The sequence below is a fragment of the Salminus brasiliensis genome, chromosome 1 (assembly GCF_030463535.1).
Source record: "Salminus brasiliensis chromosome 1, fSalBra1.hap2, whole genome shotgun sequence".
NCBI lineage: Eukaryota > Metazoa > Chordata > Actinopteri > Characiformes > Bryconidae > Salminus > Salminus brasiliensis.
Window position 1 is genome coordinate 86,093,184 of NC_132878.1, and position 14,120 is coordinate 86,107,303.

The following is a 14,120-nucleotide window of genomic DNA, read 5'->3' on the forward strand; positions in this document are numbered from 1 at the left end:
ATATTAGTAACTGTCCATATACATATGGACCTGACTAAGCCATGTATTCCAGGGACAAAAAGACACTGTAGAAACCTTATGGTACAACAATGCTGCAGAAATCTTTATTCCAGTATGACATGCAATAGAATCTGCTTCTCCCAAGTCCAGCAAATATTCCAGCTCAGCAAAGTTCATCAAATGATTGGCCATGACAAGATGAGAGGAATTTAGATCATAGTTCAAGAAGGGTTTGGTACAGGACAGCCTGACAAACTCCTCAACACATCTTCACACAGCCTGAGCATTTCTTTCATGATGCAACTAGCTTACATTGTGTACAGTTTCGCCCGCTGCAGAAACGTGAAGGAAACTGCAGGTTGCACAGGGCCACAAAATGGCAAAAGTTCTGTAGCATGCCCTGGACTTGCAGAGCGGATGGGGAAGGCAAGTACTGAGAAGTAGTTCTGTAGTGTATTGTTTGTAAAGTTGGCAGTAACACTAGTATTTCTTCTCTGCTATCATATTGATATTGAAACCTTGAACATCAAGAAACACTGAAATCATTAAAACACTAAGCTTTAAATTTAGAATCTTTTAAAAAACAGCACTACGTCACAGGAAGAAACACACCTAACACGATATCTCACAATGTGTGTGTGCTATATGTAGCCATTAATGCTCACTATTAAGAACTGCTATTTAAAGACTAACGTGTTGTTTTTGCTGTGGTCTCACAACAATGAATGTAGACCTCTTAGAGACATTTAGCCAAGTTAGCAATCATTTCTGTGCTGTCTATGTTAGCTATGTTAGCTTACTTCTATGTCTATGTAGCTAGTGCAGCTTTTTGTCCTATATAAATGAAGGTGGGTATGTTTTCTCCAATAACTCTCTCTGTTATCTCTCTATTATCAGCTGCCCTTTTAAAACAGTAACTGTCAATGTTAAGATTGATCATTTTTGGTAACTAGCCTTAGCTAGGGAAAATAGCCTTACCATGTCAAAAATGTAATAATTTTTTTAATTATCAGTTTTCTTCAGTATTCTTACAGAGATCTTCTACTGAATTTTACTGGAATAGCCTGCTAGCTGACTGCTGGTTGTTTAGCCTAGACCTAAAAACAAAGTTGTTTCCACTATATCTAACTTATAACTACATAAATGCATGTATGGTCCGGGTTTCCTCGTTTTTAGTGACTCACAAAAGCAAAATGAGCACTATTAGCTCCTCCCTTTTGGAAAAGGTTTAGTCTGCTAGATACAACTTAATGGTCTTTTAAACTACAAACTACTCATTCAGCAGTTATTAATAATATAATTTGTAACAGACTGTGTAAAATCACAATTACTATTCAGTGATGTGACATGAAATTAATATCATGATTAGCAAAAAAAACATTCCCTTGATTACAATTAATGATTGATTGAATAAGTTGGAGTCACGTGACTAGTATAGTAGCATGTTTTTGAGAGGACATTGAGCACACACAATTAGGAAAGTATTAACATATTTTTTAAAACATATTAACAGAAAAAAAAATCAAAATCAAAATTATTGTTATGGGCAAGATAACACCACTTAGAGGTTGAGAGACTGTTTAGTTTAATTTTTAATTAATTGCCCACTCTAATCACATTCTTAATAGATAGCAATATAAACGTAATATTATGGTATTTTTCTCCATGCCATGCAGATTCTACTTCTACTACTGCTGTAATTATCCCTGTAAACCCACCCTTTCCACTGCAAGCTATAATTAGCATCCATCAGTAATAATTACCTTCATTTGGGAATAGATTACCAGAGCAGTTTTGTTGTTTTTCTAAATACAGCCACATTTATTACAAAAATCTTAAACAAAGTATCCAAAGGTTAATGAACAGTATTTCAACACTGCAGGAGATTAGAAATCAGTCGCTAAGAGTCAGTCAGGGTAATGAGAATGAGACCTGGCATGTGTGTGTATAAGTGAACGAAAGGGTGAAAGTGAGAGTGCGACAGACGGAGCGCGAAAAGAAGAGACTTTAAAAGTCTACACGAGAACAAAGAATGAAACAGATCTAGTGACTGCAATTAGCAGCAGTAGAGTTCTTGAAAGACTCTGAGTGAAGCACACACTTGTGACTTCCACCTACAATTTCAGCATCATTGGGGAAGAAAAATCAGTGGTAATAGTTTATGAATTGTATTAAGGTATATTTAAAGCCTGTGTCACTGATGTAGTTTGGAAACTGTATACATTTATATGCGTCTTCATGTAAGAATTGGTTTTGTCTAGTCACCTCAAAGACCTAGAGAGTGTTTCAGCCTGGAATTAAATTAGAATTAGACACAATACAGAGCAGTCACAATCCAAGAACGCCATCAAATCTGTCAAATTACTATATTTACAAATATTATAAAATGTACCATCAAGTATATTACATTTTGCAAATATAACCGCACAATATAACCCACAATAAATATACAAGTTACTTAAAGCCACTCTAAGGTTACAACCCACATGTAGGCACAACACCCCCCACACCTCTGCGTCCAAGTGGTCTACTGCTCGTTTCACAAAGGACTCTATTGAGAACTAAAGATAGTAACACGTGTGGGTTGGCAAAGCTGTAGCACCTGGTGTGAGTCACTCACAGTCTACAGCTACATCATCTTACAGTTGTATGCAAAAATATGGATACCTGACTTTTTTTTATTTTTTTTTTATGAAAACACCTCAGCAAACTGGTTTTGTGTATTTTGTGCAAACTAATTATGGCATGTGCACGAAACCGAACACCTGTCCAGTTGGAACATCTCAGCTCATTAGGCCATAAATAATGACTGATTAGGCAGTTCAAGGCTTGGGTCATTATGGAGGATCATCTGATGATGATTTCAGAGTGTAATACATTTTCAGACTCTTTAAAACAAAAGAGGACACGAGGTGTGTAAAGAAGACATACCCCGCCAACATATTTCCGTCTTTTCTAGATAAAAAGACCCCCTTAACTCAAGTAACATTGTTTAGACTATAAATCTGAAGGAAAGCCATGAAAATGAACACTTAAGGGAATCCCAATGTCTAAATAATAGATGTTTTAGAAAACGAAATAATAGCCAAGTGCTTGGATCAATTTCTGGACAAACTGCCTAGTCAAGGCCCTCCTGCCTACACTCGTATCACAAAGTAGGTGAGGGGAGAAAATCTTGAAAACTTTTAGCTGTCTCTCCTTTTTTTTAGGTTAATCAAATATAAATTAAGCTCCATTAACATTTTTAGAAATAGACCGGTCGATATAATTATGCTACTGACTGAAAGTAACTTATACTTTTATTTTTTTTTACATTTATTCTATTCACTGTTTTTTTTTTGTATTACTGTGCTGTATTGTGTAACCAGTGCTACTGGCTGCTAAATTTTCTTCGGAATCAATACTGTATCTATCTATCCATCTCTCCAGCCATCTATCGGACATGACATGAATAATTTTAGCTGACTTTGCTTTGATATTGCTTATTGCGTTTACTTGATGATGAGAGCCCACTGAAGTGAACAAGCCAGTATGTCAACTTTGTAGGGTTTTTTAGGTTGAAATGTTTTAGGATGTTTATATATATTTTTATATTCCAAGTTCATTACTCTTTGTTGTAAAAGGGGTAACTATTATGTTATAATAATAATAATAATAATAATAATAATAATAATATCAGCTGTATAAAACAGCAATTATTTATAAGACAAAAAGTATATATTTTTAAATATTTAAAAATATTTTCTGCAGTTGTCTTGACTTCCTTTCACTTCAATGTTTGAGCTACAACATCTTGGAAATACATTGAAATTGAAATCAATGGCAGAAAATACTTCTGAGTATTACACAGTTTCTACAATTATTTTTACTTCTGACTAACAAAAATACATCTGATTAAATCCTATAATTTAAGCTCCTATAATGTGAATCCTATAATGCAAGTTGTTATTCACATTATATATAATTGTTAGTTTCATGAATTAAGAACATCACGATTTTAACAGCCCCGAGAAAAGACTTAGAAAGAGAGGCTTTAGGATGTGCACAGAGGGGTGTGTGAGAGTCTCAGTAGCCTACTTTCTCTCCTTCTCCACTGTCTTTCTTCCAACTTTGTTTCTCAACCAGATTTATTGAGTGTTGAAATACAGCTTACTCCAACAATAAAAATAGGCAATTATTCCATTCAGCAGCCATTGCCTAAAAGTGCCAAACATTTACACAATCAAATCCACCCCAAAGAGGAGGGAACTAAGCTTTTCTTGCATTCTGTTGCACTTTACTGGCACCTATACTCTTAAAAGGGTTAAGGGTGCCAAAATGTTTTTGCTTCTTTTTGGACTGGTGGAAAACCAGGTTCTATAAAAATGGTTCTTATACAACACCAAACACCAAAGTCAAAGAGCCCTTTTTCTCTTCAAGCTATGTCTAACCTATAGTGCAACCTCATCTCAGAGTATCTAGCCAGAAACTAGGCTTATATCCAAGACTACTTACTATAGTAATGGGTCCACAAAACCTCACAAATAAATTATTAGCAACCTGGGCTTTAATAACATCTCAACAGTGCCAAAAGCAGTTTGTCTGCCATGCTACATTGATGTTGTAATTTATGGTAAAGGATCCCCAACCAAGTTTTGACTGTATAAATGAACATACTTGTTAAAAGTTGAACATTTCTGCATTGTAGATGCTTTTTCTTTTTGATCTTATGGAATAATCGGAGATATGGATAACTTGGGATTTCTGATTTTCATGAGCTAGAAGTCATACTGATCAAAAGTGTAACAAATACATAAATAAATAAATGAATAAATAAACAATACACACACACACACACACACACACACACACACACACACACACACACACACACACACACACACAATATTTCCGCAATGTATGCACTAGCACATACATTTACAGCATTTTACTGTAGCTAACAGATGAGGCCTTTTTTAAGAAGGGATTTGGTAGTGCAGAGCACATGCACAGATTAATCTATGTTAAAAAACAGTGGCACAGTTTGGCCATTCATTTTCTTGTTTTCTGATCTATTCAAAAGAAAATGACTTTTACATTTACAATAATATTGCAGCCAGTACTATAAAACATTCTCCATTGTCCCAAAAGAGCCCATTTCCTTCACTTCATGAGGTGTTCTTAGGTAAAGCCAAAGATAATGACAAAGCATCACAAAGATCTATCTATCTGAATGTTGAAATGGTTCTTTGGATTGATGGGATTGTATATGGTGTTATCTAGAACCTTTAAGTAATAGCTATATTTGAACAATGATGCAAACAAATAATGTGAACAACGATTAAGCCTAGTTAATTAAAACCGGAAACTGTTTTAGTCTGGGTTTAGCCTTAATCTGCATCTGAGAACGTGGTTCCAAATGTACTGGATTGAAAGGATACAAGGCTGATTTACATCGTTTTCCATGTAAATGTTACACAGGGTTGCCCTTGATATAAGTGACAGTTGACAACAGACAGTTGACAGTGCAATTCGAATGTGTCAAAAAGGATGAAAAAAACATCTCTATTCAAATGCCACAATTCACAAACCAGATTCACAACAGTGTCTTAAGAAAGACATTCTGCTTACATGTGTTTTTGTTCTTCACTTCATACATAGAATTGTTATTCTTTTTACCTTAAATATTACCTTCAAATAATCAGAAATGTTGAAAATCAGTTTGTGAATTACCAGTAAATCTGAATTACCTGTTTAAATTTTTATATTTATATATAAGTTTTAAATTTATAAGTTTTATATATGTAAGAAATGGCTTTCTGGATCAGTGTGTCAGGCCACATTTATCATATTTTCAATAGATTTTTTCCCTATTGGTTATTTTCTCCACCATGACGTCTAGTTCTTGTTTTTGGAAACATTCTTTAGGAAATCCTTTCAATGGTGTTGTCCCTCTATGTTGCGGTCCTCTGCATGGATTTAACTGAAAAATGGAAAATTATAAGGTGTAAAATGGGCTACATAAGAAACCACATAAATAAACCCTTAATAAAATAAGTATTTTACAATTCACTTTAAACAGATTTAAGAACATTTTAAAGAAATTTATAGTTTTTACTCTAAGACTCTTCTAAATGTTTTTATTATGAAATCTTTTAGGAATCTGGTTGCAGGACCCCAAAATGACTTGTAAATGCCAGGATCTTTCCTCCTGTCTTCGTCTAAGTCAAGGGGCCTGGAGGTCAGAAGCCATCATAGACCAAAGCCAAGTTGAAGCAAAGAAGCCATTCAGACACAGTCAGACTGCAGTCCTCTCTCAGCCTCTCTGTTTAACACAGAAGCTTCGAATCCAGAGAGTATTTGCACTGCCTCAAACAGAGCCCCTTTGAGTGCACACAGATGTGGTCTATCTGTCTGCCACACACACACCCACACCTCAGCCTAGATCAACCTGTGCGTGTACACTCATATATTGATGTTGGATGTTTATGGGCTTTTCCAAATGAATGTGCCTGTTGATCTTTGATGCTTCAATGCTTGTTTGTATATGTGTGAATAGGAAAGAGTGCATAGAGAGAGAGAGAGAGAGAGAAAGGCCATGAAAAGAAGCCCAGTTGAGTAACAGCACATAACTCTACCAAGAACAGGAATGGTGTAAAGCAGGATGTTTTGGGAGCATTACGTCATGTCCCATTTGTGTCCAGTGGCAGAACTCTGGAGAGCCTGAGTGCAACAAGAAGGCCCAGGACTCTGCCCAGTTCACAGCTGCTACTCGCTAAACCACATGTCCCCCAGCCAGCTGAAGACAGGCCGTACTTGTAGAAGTCTGGCTATGGTGTAGCATGAACCATCTACTTCAAAATAACATCAAAACAATGAGGTAACTGTAGTACGCTCAATGAGCTGCTTGTGCTTGGTTTGGGAGTCTTACTCCATATGTGCTGCTCAGGTGACTGGGTAGAAGGTCTTCTGCATTGATACTACATGCACAGTGAATCCCACCCTCTTCATTCCTTAAGAGGGTACTAATACCATGAAGCTTATGGATATCCTACACTTTTTGTTTGCATACTTTGTTATTAAATGTTTAAACATTTAAACAACTAAAATGTCTGATCCAGCTTTTTTGCCTTTGATTTAGTTAAATAATTTGAGTACCTGAGTACCTTTCTGAAAGAATTCTGAGAGAAACAGTCATGCCTTCACATTTTACACACTCAAATCTGGAGTGTCTGTGTTCCACTGTAATACTCCTCGACACTGCAGACATTTAAACTGCTTTGTTACACTCTAAATGTGTCTTACTGCTGCAGGCTGTGAACAATTTCCATTAAGAGTGTGCGCCATTGTGTTCTACAGCAGGATCGGAACTGGACTGGGCTTAAAATAGCCAGTACCCAATCTATTATATGATCTAATATGCCCGGATCAGACCAGGACATACCTAGTGAAAAGGAAGGTCTTAATTAAGCTCCTGAACTCAACAGTGATCTTCAGTGAGGTTTTTTTTTTACATATTCTTTAGATTACCTGTCTTACAGACATTTGTAATGGGATTCTGATCAACATATGATTAACATCCACATTAACCCTAAAATGTATTTCTGACCAGCTGATTGTGGCTAAAAGGTAGTACACAACAGGCATACTAAATGCAGTAGGACTAACTATTTATCCTCATAGATCATAGAAAGAATTAAAACAATAAGACTAAGTTTATGACTTCACAAAAAGATGAAACTAAAACATGCGTGCAAGCATAGACAATGCTCAAATTGTACTCAGTGTTTCGGTTACACTGCAATCAGATCAATATCTTTTTTAAACTGTTCCTCTTTAGGTATAAAGTTACACAATATCAGAATAAAACTGTTAAATTATCAGTCACTACAGTCAGCAAGCTTCCTCTTCTCAAGAAAATTGATGAAAACATCTTCTATAGATCTCTGAATTCTTTCAGGTTTCTCTAATGCTTGAGGTCATTCCTCTTAACCACTGTGATAGACCAGGAGCTTCTTCCTTTTACCAGAATCAGGCTATTACACACTTGGCTTCAATGAAACATAGTTGGGTGTTTTTTTGTTGGATGGACAAACTACGTCTTTTGACCTTTCTCAAGAGGTTTAGGTTGCCAGGACACAATCATCCTGTCTGTTCCTATGCAAATGCCAGCAGCAGCAGTGGTTGATCAAGTAGTTTTCCAACAGAAATTCTGCTTGGTGTATGTCAGCGTTTACTTTATAAATTTTAAAGTAAGTCATATATATAGGCTGCCTGTTATATATAGACTGCCATGACTGCCATCAACAGCCAAAGCCCAAAAGAGCACAACTGGCCTTGCCTTCTCACCCTAAATTGCGCTCCCTTCCCACATGACTTGAATGATGAATGATGAGGCATCCATTGATTAATCTTGTCAGGGCAATAACTGTATAATGATCAGCATATAAGCAACATTGGATTGTATTTTCATTTGACAGTGCCAAGCAGCAGCTTATATACAATAAATAGCACCACTTGTAGGAAACCATGTAAAACACTCATTATCAGATTCAGAATTATTAACAGACACGTCAAAAGTTCTTGATGCAAAATAATTTGTATTCTTAGGCCAGTGACATCTTTCAGCCTGTTTATATGGCAAGATCAACAGTATTAAAAGCTGTGAATAAGCCTAATCCATTGCTGACATGTTAACTTTAAGTACACCTGTTAGTTTTAAAATTAGGTCTTATAACTACAACCATGGGTCCTTAGGATACTGGTAAAGAACACCTTAATCAATCAATCAAGATCAAATCAACAGGACACAGACTCTGCAAGTAAGACCACAAGGTGTACTCTTCCTGCAGCCCTAGCTTTTAGCTGCAACCCTAATTGACCACACCTAATCCATCTAATTACTGCATTTAGAAGTCCTTGATTAGCTGAATGTGATGTGGTAGGATATGGGTTAGATGTTAACCCTGTACGAAGGTAGATCTTAAAAAGTACTATTTGAACCTCAAGGTAGCTTGATGACTTGATGCTTTGCTGTCCACACTGTCTCATGAGTCTCTGCAACGGAATCACAGAGTCAATAATACGTCCTGATGTTACCAAGGTATCGACAGCTCACCACTAGATAGGAGCATTTAGCGGTGGTATCATTATCCGTTAGCCTTTTAAGATAGAAGGCTAGATTTCTAATCTTCAGTTCAGACATGACAGGGTGTCTTCCTGCCTCAGAATCCTGTCTGAGTAGGCTGCATTTGTTACTTTTTAGACACAGCCCTGGTAAACACAGCTTTAGGACAAAAACATCATCATTATAGCTGAATAGGAATAGTAACATACTAATACACTAAGATATTTAGTTTCTGATGCTGCCAATTTGAAAACACAAGCAGTACAGCACCATATTCAACATGTGCAAATTCTATACGGTTCAAGAAGTAATATGAGGAGAAATAAAAAGTTGGTAAGATTATTTTTTAAAAATACATAATGGTATAACATGCTGTTATTATACAATTAATTACTTGAATTATGCAGTTAATGGAGTAGTCTGACACTGTTGTTATTTACAGGATCCCTACAACTGGTCTGAATCTGACTAAGAATATATGTAGTGGTTTAGTATAGCAGTACTTGATGATACTCATGATATACTCAAAAATCTACGTGATGATGTTATTTATTCTCATATTGACATAATGGCGCCATATTGTCCACCCCCCACAGGGGACTGCTGAATGCACTTCCTGTCCCAGTGGTGGTCCTACATTTTATGTAAGAGATTCATTCCAACACACTGCTGTTGGAGAGCTGTACAACACATACATAGCCATTTAAACAGTCAGATGTCAAAACTACACTACAAAACTATTCTGCGTCATTCATTCATGAACAATTCTAACTAAGCAAGGCTGGATCACCAAGTTTTTCTTAGGTTCTTAAAATTCACCGCCAGTTACATGGAAATCAAACATTATCTGGACCACAGCGGCCTCTTTGAGGACTTTATTATATATACTCATATTCTTTGCAAACAGAGTCTGTTGCTACTGTTAAACACATTCTTTACTTACCTACCAATTTTTAAAGGGGACAACAGGGACAACACTTTAGCTGTACTGGGACACGGAACTGTACACACAACAAGAATTCTTCTGTACTCTGATAAGATCTTCTCTTCTACTTGTAACTACATATGTGGCATTTATTGAATGGTTAGAATAAGGCTCCAGCAGACCAAAACTAGTCCAAATATAAATGCCATCAAATGCCATCAAAATGCTATTTTTACGTAGGCCTACTATGAGCAAAACCTGTGAGATTTTCAGGAAATGTCAGCAAAGAATTGAAAAATCTCATATGCAAACAACCTCTTTTTTCATGAACTGTGGGGAGAATGGTGGAGAATCTGGGCCTCAGTATTTTGGGATCCAATCAAGGGGTGGTAACTTTCAATCCAAATAAGAGCAGAATTGTGCAGGGGATTACCCCAAAGGAAAAATGGGAAAGTAGACCAAACAGAATCACTTCAGTATTTACTGAAGAAGCCACTGTGTTAAGCTATACCTATAGTTTCACACATGTTAAATTCACATTTATGTTATGCAAGTGTGAAATATCTGCAGTTTTGGCATACTGACTCACAATGCTCATAATTCACATACATGTTAAACAATTCACATATATTTCAAGTGGGAAATATCTGTGGGAAATACCTTCCCCATGATCATAATTTACTTAAATGTTATGCACAAAGTTAAAAAAAGGTAAGATTTCTCTACTACAGCCCTACAACACAGAGCCTCCACCTCATCTCCTCTACCGAGACCGGTGATGAAAGCAGCAGACATTTATATACAAAGTCAAACACCCCACAAATGTCCTTTTTCTCACAAAGGAATAAATAATAGACAAAAATACATCATTGGTTTTAAACTACTATACTAGCAGAGCACAGGAAACTATACTGGAAACTAGACAGTTTCTTTCAAATCATGCACAGTATTACAACCTTAACCATCAACTTCAACCATGACCCTTATGTACGAACTCATAGAGGCTACATCTTGTGCAGTGCAACCAAAGGATTCAATGTAGCTAAATATCATTGAGGTCACACAAAAACCTTGAAATCCCTGAATCTCCAAAATGGCAACTTTACAGAAGAAGGGAAAAACCTTCTTAATTTTCAACGGACGTCTACGTACAAAGATTTTATTCCAAGTCATTTTTGGAGCATTTGTATTGGTCAATTCATCATGACGTTTTGACACAATGTAAATGTAAACAATCACCAGATTCAAACTCAAAAAGTAAAAAAAAAAAACCCTAAAAAATTATAAGCCCTCCGTACTTGATGGCAATGGTCAAAAGCCGATCCGCACCTAGAGCCCTTCGAGCTTCAAGTACGGCTCGGCTCGACCCGCCATCCCTCAAAATCCACGGAACACAAGCGTCCAGGCTTTTTTCTGTCCTGCACCAAAGTGGTGGAACGAGCTTCCCCTGGGTGTCCGAACGGCCGAGTCACTCGCTGTCTTCAAACGCAGACTGAAGACCCACCTCTTCAGAGAGTACTTGGACGATTAGAGTACTATGGTCACCTTTTTGTCTTGTGTTTAGTAATGTCTAAGCTTCGAGGTATCCTTTGAACTATTGGTCTATTCTAACTAGCTGAGGCTTTTCTTGGGTAAATAGCAAAGCACTTTGTAAGTCACTCTGGATAAGAGCATCTGCTAAATGCCATAAATGTAAATGTAAGCTTTTGGGTTCTGGAGATCTACAAGGTTTTGGATGACCGTGACTACATACTTTACACCTTTCAGCTGCAGGTGCATAAAGAGCCAGCTGTCCACTGGAGATACGAGGAAAAAAAACAAACAAACAAAAAAACAAACAGTGCAAAACAGTCCGAGAACATGAAGGTGAGCCCGAACGACAAGAAGAAACAAAATCCAGCGTGTGTGGAAGATAGATGGGAATCTCTCTGTTCAAGGCTGACAAGACTAGACTTGCCTTGCCTCTATGTGTGAGTTCCTGAGTCAGTGAGAGAGAGAGAGAGAGAGAGAGAGAGAGAGAGAGAGAGAGAGAGAGAGAGACCGTTGAAGGGAAAGGAGAAAGAAAGAGAGAGATGAAAAGCGGTGACAGTACAGGAAAAGGAAGTGACAAGGTCCCCCATTCACACACTTCAGCTACAGTCCACCCAAATGTCAGTTCAAGGAACCCCACCTCCTTCAAAACCCATCAGTAACTTCTCATAGCAGTTTTACCCATCACCCTGACTCCAACACTGGTGTTAGCACTGCGTTAGGTGATATTAGGACTGAAGCAAATAATTCTACACCTACTCTGGTCTTATAAAACGGCGCGGCTCCTGTTTGCACAGATTTGTAATACTTTATTTGTATTACTCAATTAATAAATCCTAGAAATATCTATCATTCAGTCCCATCCAGAACCCAAAGCTGAGAAAAGCAGAGGCAGGGATATTATCCAGGTCAACACTAAGGCCTACACTAAGCTGTATTACCACACAGCACTGCACAGCACTGCTTTTTCAGCACATTTCAACAGCTAACAGTGAGTGCTGTCTTTCACACTCTGCTTTATGGCAATAAAGCCACGTTATATCTGCTTGGATATGGGTTAAATGTGCCCACACGACTGAGCAACTGAGCACTGTGGCCGTTCAGGTCGTGAAAAACCACACTGTAGCCAAACATTGATCTCGCCATTTGAGGCTAACTGCTGCAGCTAACCCAGGCAAAGCAAAGCACAGCACAGCCAAGCATTCTGTCTGTCAGGCAGTCAGATAGACAGACAGACAGACAGACAGACAGACAGCCCACCGCAAAGCCCCTCAGCACCAAACAGCGAGAATCAAGTCTACTTAAGGCGACACTACATCTCAGTGTATCTGGATTCAGGCTTCAGGAGGATCTTACCTTAAAAACGAGGCGAAACAAAGTGACAGACGCCTGTTCAGATGCTCTGTGCGAAAGTTCGTGGTGGGGGAAAAACACACACACACACACACACACACACACACACACACACACACTGTACGCGGAAGTAGAAGTAACTCGCTGCGCTACATATGTGTGTGTACTTGAGAGGACTTGAAAAGAACCCGATACTATCAGCAGAAATGTGCTCGGTAGCTGTTGGACGCAGTCCGTGTGTAGAGAGGTTTATTTGGTGTCCTCCTGAAGCGGATTTCTGGACATTTTTGCACCCGTGCGCAATCTTCCTGCTCGAGTTCGCAGCGAAGCGGAGCTCAGAAATCCCAACTACAGGAGAGGCTCGCCTGGTTCCGCACAGTGTTACAGCAAATGCGGTCCCCTCCATTCAGCTGTGCAGGGCCAGAGCGCGCGCGCGCACACACGAACACACACACACACACACACATACACAAACACACACACACATACACGAACACACACACACACACACACACACACACACACACACACACACACACGAACACACACACATACACAAACACACACACTAAACAACTGTCTGTGCTGGACTGGGAAAAACATACTGAGAGCTGAGGGTGTGTATGCGTGTGATTCTTTAATTAGGGGACGTGTATGTGCCCAGGTTTTAAATTCATGTTACAAATAATAATAAATAACGTAGATATGAAACTTATTATTATTAAGCTTATTATTTATTGCAATATCAGAAAAAAAAACTTAATAAAATTTATTTATAAAATATTTTAAACGTCAAAACTTTGCTGCTTTGCCTGATTTTTCAAACTTCTGCACCAATACAGTGATAAAAAAAGTGGTTAAAAAAATAAATGTTTTTGTAATCACTTAAAAGCCACAGAATGTATTATTTGTGTTCATATCTGTGCATCTTTTGCATATTTTTAATCGATCACCGCCCCCAACATTGCCGTCCTTGCCGCAACAGCCTATGATTTGTGTAAGGACTGTTTTAAAGGTGACACTTATTTATGTTGTAACCATGGGAACAAGAACTGACAGTGAAACACGTGTCAGCGATGAGAGAGCAGGGGCAGTTTGATGTGTGGAAAAGTGAGAAAGTGAACCATGTATTCCTCCTGGTAACAAGAGGATTTCTTTATTCAGCATCATTACCATGTCTGCCGTTATGCATTATTTTATAAGTGC

The 14,120-nt window shown here is 37.8% G+C and overlaps 1 protein-coding gene across 4 annotated transcripts in view; it reads right to left on the reverse strand.

The window, feature by feature from the left end:
- The window catches only part of arhgef1 (Rho guanine nucleotide exchange factor (GEF) 1), a 57,513-nt gene extending 44,234 nt beyond the window's left edge, over positions 1-13,279 (reverse strand). For all 4 annotated transcript variants that reach the window (XM_072691797.1, XM_072691804.1, XM_072691790.1 and 1 more), the window contains exon 1: positions 12,918-13,279. The gene's annotated coding sequence lies outside the window, so the exon portion shown is untranslated. The remainder of the gene's footprint in view (positions 1-12,917) is intronic.
- Positions 13,280-14,120: the final 841 nt, after the last annotated feature.